The sequence below is a fragment of the Bufo gargarizans genome, chromosome 1, assembly GCF_014858855.1.
Source record: "Bufo gargarizans isolate SCDJY-AF-19 chromosome 1, ASM1485885v1, whole genome shotgun sequence".
NCBI lineage: Eukaryota > Metazoa > Chordata > Amphibia > Anura > Bufonidae > Bufo > Bufo gargarizans.
In genome coordinates this window covers 215,912,764-215,921,430 of record NC_058080.1, presented here as the reverse complement: position 1 = coordinate 215,921,430, position 8,667 = coordinate 215,912,764, and the positions used below count along the sequence as shown (strand labels likewise).

At 40.1% G+C, this 8,667-nt stretch overlaps 1 pseudogene; it reads left to right on the top strand.

Annotated features, from left to right (window-relative positions):
- Positions 1 to 8,337: 8,337 nt before the first annotated feature.
- On the top strand, positions 8,338 to 8,455 carry LOC122925326 (annotated as a pseudogene).
- The last annotated feature ends 212 nt before the right edge of the window (positions 8,456 to 8,667 follow it).

The window sequence follows — 8,667 nt, the reverse complement described above, 5'->3', positions numbered from 1 at the left end:
ACAACAAATATATTATTTGGCCCAATGTATTGTATTCAAATTCAGCGGGATATAAATTTGAGGCCTAGTATTTAGGCGCTGGGTGACCGGTATGGATTTAGTGACAGAATTAGACTTGGAAATGCACAGAAGCGTGTGTGTGAAGTTATTCTGAATGACCCAATGTGCACCTTGAATATTATATACCCTTTTAGGGATAGATTTCAAATAGCTCTGATATAGCAGAAACCACTAAATTATGAAATTGCTAAATTGGGAATTGTATTTCAACCCAGAACAAGAAATGTGCTTGAACGGACACTAAATAACTCGCCCAGCTACAGCACTAGGGACAGATTTAGCGGGATATAAATTTGAGGCCTAGTATTTAGGCGCTGGGTGACAGGTATGGGTTTAGTGCCAGAATTAGACTTGGAAATACACAGTAGCGGGTGTGTGTGAAGTTATTCTGAATGACCCAATGTGCACCTTGAATATTATATACCCTTTTAGGGATAGATTTCAAATAGCTCTGATATAGCAGAAACCACTAAATTATGAAATTGCTAAATTGGGAATTGTATTTCAACCCAGAACAAGAAATGTGCTTGAACGGACACTAAATAACTCGCCCAGCTACAGCACTAGGGACAGATTTAGCGGGATATAAATTTGAGGCCTAGTATTTAGGCGCTGGGTGACAGGTATGGGTTTAGTGCCAGAATTAGACTTGGAAATACACAGTAGCGGGTGTGTGTGAAGTTATTCTGAATGACCCAATGTGCACCTTGAATATTATATACCCTTTTAGGGATAGATTTCAAATAGCTCTGATATAGCAGAAACCACTAAATTATGAAATTGCTAAATTGGGAATTGTATTTCAACCCAGAACAAGAAATGTGCTTGAACGGACACTAAATAACTCGCCCAGCTACAGCACTAGGGACAGATTTAGCGGGATATAAATTTGAGGCCTAGTATTTAGGCGCTGGGTGACAGGTATGGGTTTAGTGCCAGAATTAGACTTGGAAATACACAGTAGCGGGTGTGTGTGAAGTTATTCTGAATGACCCAATGTGCACCTTGAATATTATATACCCTTTTAGGGATAGATTTCAAATAGCTCTGATATAGCAGAAACCACTAAATTATGAAATTGCTAAATTGGGAATTGTATTTCAACCCAGAACAAGAAATGTGCTTGAACGGACACTAAATAACTCGCCCAGCTACAGCACTAGGGACAGATTTAGCGGGATATAAATTTGAGGCCTAGTATTTAGGCGCTGGGTGACAGGTATGGGTTTAGTGCCAGAATTAGACTTGGAAATACACAGTAGCGGGTGTGTGTGAAGTTATTCTGAATGACCCAATGTGCACCTTGAATATTATATACCCTTTTAGGGATAGATTTCAAATAGCTCTGATATAGCAGAAACCACTAAATTATGAAATTGCTAAATTGGGAATTGTATTTCAACCCAGAACAAGAAATGTGCTTGAACGGACACTAAATAACTCGCCCAGCTACAGCACTAAGGACAGATTTAGCGGGATATAAATTTGAGGCCTAGTATTTAGGCGCTGGGTGACAGGTATGGGTTTAGTGCCAGAATTAGACTTGGAAATACACAGTAGCGGGTGTGTGTGAAGTTATTCTGAATGACCCAATGTGCACCTTGAATATTATATACCCTTTTAGGGATAGATTTCAAATAGCTCTGATATAGCAGAAACCACTAAATTATGAAATTGCTAAATTGGGAATTGTATTTCAACCCAGAACAAGAAATGTGCTTGAACGGACACTAAATAACTCGCCCAGCTACAGCACTAAGGACAGATTTAGCGGGATATAAATTTGAGGCCTAGTATTTAGGCGCTGGGTGACAGGTATGGGTTTAGTGCCAGAATTAGACTTGGAAATACACAGTAGCGGGTGTGTGTGAAGTTATTCTGAATGACCCAATGTGCACCTTGAATATTATATACCCTTTTAGGGATAGATTTCAAATAGCTCTGATATAGCAGAAACCACTAAATTATGAAATTGCTAAATTGGGAATTGTATTTCAACCCAGAACAAGAAATGTGCTTGAACGGACACTAAATAACTCGCCCAGCTACAGCACTAGGGACAGATTTAGCTGGATATAAATTTGAGGCCTAGTATTTAGGCGCTGGGTGACAGGTATGGGTTTAGTGCCAGAATTAGACTTGGAAATACACAGTAGCGGGTGTGTGTGAAGTTATTCTGAATGACCCAATGTGCACCTTGAATATTATATACCCTTTTAGGGATAGATTTCAAATAGCTCTGATATAGCAGAAACCACTAAATTATGAAATTGCTAAATTGGGAATTGTATTTCAACCCAGAACAAGAAATGTGCTTGAACGGACACTAAATAACTCGCCCAGCTACAGCACTAAGGACAGATTTAGCGGGATATAAATTTGAGGCCTAGTATTTAGGCGCTGGGTGACCGGTATGGATTTAGTGACAGAATTAGACTGGGATATGGCCAAAAAATAAACAGACTATTGCTGGTTAAATGCACTTGGTGTGACAGCTTCACCCTGATGTAGGCTTTAGCCAAAAAACAACCACACCATTGAGGGTTAAATGCACTTGGTGACAGGCGCAGCTTGCCCCTGATTTAGTATATGGCCAAAAAATGAACAGACTATTGCTGGTTAAATGCACTTGGTGTGACAGCTTCACCCTGATGTAGGCTTTAGCCAAAAAACAACCACACCATTGAGGGTTAAATGCACTTGGTGACAGGCGCAGCTTGTCCCTGATTTTGTATATGGCCAAAAAATGAACAGACTATTGCTGGTTAAATGCACTTGGTGTGACAGCTTCACCCTGATGTAGGCTTTAGCCAAAAAACAACCACACCATTGAGGGTTAAATGCACTTGGTCGCAGCTTGTGCTGGCGCACCACAAGACACAAAATGGCCGCCGATCACCCCAGAAAAATGTGACTGACAAACGGTCTGGGCAGCCTAAAAACAGTGAGCAATTGAGGATCAGCAGCTCAATGATCCACAGCTGCAGATCGATCAGTTAATCAAGTCCTTTGGAGGAGTTAATCTGCCTAATCTCGCCCTACTGTCGCAGCCGCAACCTCTCCCTACGCTAATCAGAGCAGAGTGACGGGCGGCGCTATGTGACTCCAGCTTAAATAGAGGCTGGGTCACATGGTGCTCTGGCCAATCACAGCCATGCCAATAGTAGGCATGGCTGTGATGGCCTCTTGGGGCAAGTAGTATGACGCTTGTTGATTGGCTGCTTTGCAGCCTTTCAAAAAGCGCCAAGAAAGCGTCACAAAAGCGCGAAGAAAGCGACGAACACCGAACCCGAACCCGGACTTTTACGAAAATGTCCGGGTTCGGGTCCGTGTCACGGACACCCCAAAATTCGGTACGAACCCGAACTATACAGTTCGAGTTCGCTCATCCCTACTCATCACCTCTTCCCACAATTGCCTCCAATATTTATCCCTTGCATCCCCCATACTCTGGAACTCTCTACCCCAACATATCAGATTTATAGATTGTAAGCCCTCATAGGCATGGTCCTCTCTGTTTCTGTACCAGTTTGTAACTCATCTTGTTCATGCCTAATGCAATTGTCTGTATTATGCATGTATGCCGCTTTTCATATGTACAGTGCCATGAAATGAATGGCACTTTAATAGTAAAAAATAATTATAATAATAACATAAAAATTGTAATTGCTACATAATAGTGTTGTATTAACTGAGGTTATATTCCAACTTTTGGAATTGTGCCTGTTGGACAAAGTTGGATTGAAAAAATATCCTATGGTTGAACTAATAATGCAATTGTGGGATAAAATATGATCTGTATTTAGGGGTAAGGGTGTACTTTGGTGTATATCTCTATTTTAAAACATTTATTTAGTAGAAATAAACAAATTGGAAGAAATTAGAGATTGGTATAGATAAGGACTGTAATTAAAAGGGATTTTTTTTCCAGAGGGAAAGTACAAACCTTTTGAGTCACTTGGTTTGCATTATAGCAAAGTGAAAAGGTTATACTTTCAATATATCCAGTTATGTCACTTGGGTACTGCAACTAAAGATATGGAGTTATTTTTAGAGTTAAAAGAGTTTATTAACCCCTTCAGGACCAAGCCATTTATCAAATACCAAGCCAAATTTTTCAAATCTGATGTATCAATTTATGCGGTAATAACTTTGGAATGCTTTTACTTATTCAAGCCATTCTAAGATTATTTTGTTATGACACATTAAACTTCATGTAAGTCCTAAATTTGATTTGATGTTTTACCTTTATTTATTAAAAAAAAGTTACAGAAGATTTGGAAAGATATGCAATTTTCAAAATATGAATTTCTCAACTTTTAAGACAAATAGTGATACCTCATAAAATAGTTATTGCTTAGCATTCCCCGTATGTCTGTTCAATGTTGGCATATGTTTGCAACTGTCATTTTATATTTATTTTTTTGGAAGTTAGAAGGCTTAGAATTGGAAAAGAAAATTTTAAAACAAAAATAAATAAATACCAAAACTGTTTTTAAGGACCACTTTGAGGGGTTAAAACAATAGAAACCACCAATAAATGAACTCCTTAGAAACTACATTCCTCAAACTATGAATTACTGATGGTAATGATTGAGGATGCTCGGCAGGACACCTGTTCGGCTTAAAGATCTCGATGCTCGGCAAATGGCGGTATTTGGCCAAATACCACATGTGCTCGAGCGCAATGCTAAGGTCTCCGCCCCGCACGTTTCTTGGCTGCGTAGCAGTCAATAAACATGCAGGTAAGTACTGCCTTCACTGCAATGCTGTAGCCATGTTGGCTGCTGACATTACAGTGATTCGCTGGCTGGAACGTGTCATCGGTTGCTATATAGCACCCGATGACGCATGTTCGGCTCATTCTTAGTCAGGGAGAGCTGTGCTGAGGAAGGGACAGACAGTAGGGAGTGAAATAGGAAAATAGGAATAATTTTATTAGAAATTTTTTTCAGAGACCCAAAAGTCCTTTTAAGGACTATTGTTGTGTGTAGCAGCAGCAATATATATTTTTAGCACAACCTGCGCTAAATTGCTAAAAGTTAACAGACCCAAAAGTACTTTTAAAGACTATTGTGTGTGGCAGCAGCAATATCTTTTTTTAGCACAAACTGCGCTAAATAGCTAAAACTTTACAGACTCAAAAGTCCTTCTAAGGACTATTGTGTGTGGCAGCACTATCTATTTTTAGTACATCCTGCGCTAAATAGTGTACAATAGTTAGGCAGCTGCAGACAGCGACCTTAGCTGCCCCACATTTCCAGTGTAAAGTGTGCGCATCCAAAAAATATCTGTGACATCCAGTGTACCTTTTCCATAGACGGTGTCCGCTGCGAACAGTGACATTTGCTGCGCCACATCTCCTGTGTAAAGTGTGCGCATCCAAAAAATATCTGTGACATCCAGTGTACTTTTTCCATAGACGGTGTCCGCTGCGAACAGTGACATTTGCTGCGCCACATCTCCAGTGTAACGTGTCCGCATCCCAAAAATATCTACGACATTCAGTGTCCTTTATCCGTACACGTTGTCCCTTGCGGACAGTGACATTAGCTGCGCCACATCTCCTATGTAAAGTGTGCGCATCCCAAAAATATCTGTGACATCCAGTGTACTTTTTCCATAGACGGTGTCCGCTGCGGACAGTGACATTTGCTGCGCCACATCTCCAGTGTAACGTGTCCGCATCCAAAAAATATCTACGACATCCAGTGTCCTTTATCCGTACACGTTGTCCCTTGCGGACAGTGACATTAGCTGCGCCACATCTCCTATGTAAAGTGTGCGCATCCCAAAAATATCTGTGACATCCAGTGTACTTTTTCCATAGACGGTGTCCGCTGTGGACAGTGACATTTGCTGCGCCACATCTCCAGTGTAACGTGTGCGCATCCCAAAAATATCTACAACATCCAGTGTCCTTTATCCGTACACGTCGTCCCCTGCGGACAGTGACATTAGCTGCGCCACATCTCCTATGTAAAGTGTGCGCATCCAAAAAAATATATGTGACCTACAGGGTATTTTCTCAATAGACGGTGGTGTGCGCTTCTGACAGTGACATAACTAGTGCCACATCTGCAGTGTAAAGTGTGAGCTTAAAATTTTTATCTGTGACATAAAGTGTACTTTTTCCGTAAACAGTGTCCGCAGCGGATTGTGTCATTAGCTGAGCCACATCTCCAGTGTAAAGTGTGCGCATCCAAAAAATATCTGTGACATCCAGTGTACTTTTTCCAAAGACAGTGTCATCTGTGGACAGTGACATTAGCTGCGCCACATCTCCAGTGTAAAGTGTGCGCATCCAAACAATATCTTTAATAACTACACTCCAAGGAATCACATGGAAAGAGACATATTCGTGGATAGCCCTTGATGTTGCGGCCCTATATTCAAATATCAATCATGAATTGGGAATAAAATGTGTTGATTCTTTCCTTGGTAAAGATTCTTCTGTACCTGTTGATCAAAAGTCGTTTATATTGAAATCCATTCAATTTATCCTGACACATAATACATTTTCTTTTGGTGAACAACTATACCTCCAGTGCAAAGGTACTGCAATGGGTACGCGTTTCGCGCCCAGTTTTGCGAACCTTTTCATGGGAGTGTTTGAAGATCAGTACATTTATAAGTCCACCCAGTGGTCGGATAATATTGTATTATATCGTCGTTATATAGACGACTTGTTTTTCATATGGGATGGAGATTCTGATTCCATTATGGGCTTTATTCAATACTTGAATTCCTCTAATTGGGGTATCACTTTATCCGGGACACATGACCGTTCAAGAATTGAATTCTTGGACTTAGAAATGAATGCTGTTGGTGACAAAATTATAACACGTACGTTCTTTAAAAAGGTCGATTGCAATAGTTATCTTGAGTATTCAAGTCTCCATTTTAAAAAATGGAAGACAAATATCCCTTTTAGTCAATTTAAGAGATTAAGGAGGAACTGTTCGCTAACTAGGGATTTCATCTCACAGAGTGAAATCATTCGGAGAAGATTTCAGAAAAAAGGTTATCCTCATAGGGTTATTGAGGCGGCTTTTAATCGAGCCAAGGCTCTTACACAAGAAAATTGCCTATTAGCCAACCAGAAAGATCAGGCAAAGGACAAACAGCAAAATATTAAATGGGGTACCAACTTTATTACTACTTATAGTGGTAATCATAAGGACGTGAGAAATATCCTTTCCAAATATTGGCATATTATTAAAAAAGACCCATACATAGGCAAATCCCTACCAAGCCACCCGCCCCTAACTTTTAGGAGAGCTAAAACCCTAAAAAATTTGTTAGCACCTACTAAATTACGTAAATTCCATCAAAAAGCAACTGGGTCGAACATTAGTTCATTTATACCATCTAGACCAGTGGGCAGTACTAAATGTAGACAATCTAAATGTCTATGTTGCCTTTCTATACGTAACTCTACCTCTTTTCGTAGTAATACTACTGGGGAAATTTTTAATATTAAGCAACCAATGGACTGTGGGTCAAATAATGTGATCTACGTGCTGGAATGCCAATGTGGATTACAGTACGTCGGTCGCACCACACAGACGTTACGGAATAGGTTGAACAAACACCGTTCAAACACTAAGAAGAAATTTATGCAGCACAGTGTATCAAGACATATTGCGGATAAACATCAGGGTCTTTTTTCAAGTATTTTTGTAATACCTATAGAGAAAATTCATGTTGACACCCGGAACATTACACAAACAATCAAAAGACGTGAAATGTTCTGGATCTATAAACTTAATAGCCTGAGCCCCCAGGGTCTTAATGAGGCATTTGAAATCAATCTATAAATTGATGATATATACACCCTGTCATCATTGGAAAGGGAAAATATGAGTAATAGATGTTTGTCTTTTCTCTATTAGATCCAGACCCTTAACTACATTACTGCTGTCTTGAACTTCTTCTTTCTGATAAAATAATAGGGTGACAACCACGCCACCAATTGGTGATGTTTGTCAATCATCAGGTATTTTGGGATAGTGGTGGCATGCGTGTGTACTTTTACCAACTGCACGCATGCACCCACCTGTATCCCCCAAATCCTGCATGACTAATGTCAATTTATTATGTGATTTGATTGGATGACGTCCCAATCACATAAAAATTATTTTTATATATTTTTAATTCTTAATATTAATATTCTTTTAGTAGAAGGACTTTCTCATTTAGAAACCTAATAAGTGGCTAAAATTATTTAATTCTTTTCTTAAAAGGAGTATCAGATTTTATATTTCCCTTCCTTTATTTATTGGCCATGCCACCCTGGGTACGCCTGATCTCGTCCGATCTCAGAAGCAAAGCAGGGTTGGGCTCGGCCAGTACTTGGATGGGAGACCACCTGGGAAGACGTGAGCTAGCTTCTTTAGAGAGGACGGCCCCCTCACCACTTTTGTTACCTTGTGACCGAGCAACGGCTCTCACGTGACTGGGATCCGGTCATGTGACACAGGTCCTAGAGTCTTGATAGAACTTTACAATCGCCTTATTTGATTAGAAACCTGTGATGCGTTTGCTATTGCACACCTCATAGGGTCGGCCCCCATATGGGCGTATTGTTTTGAGGTCACTTACAAA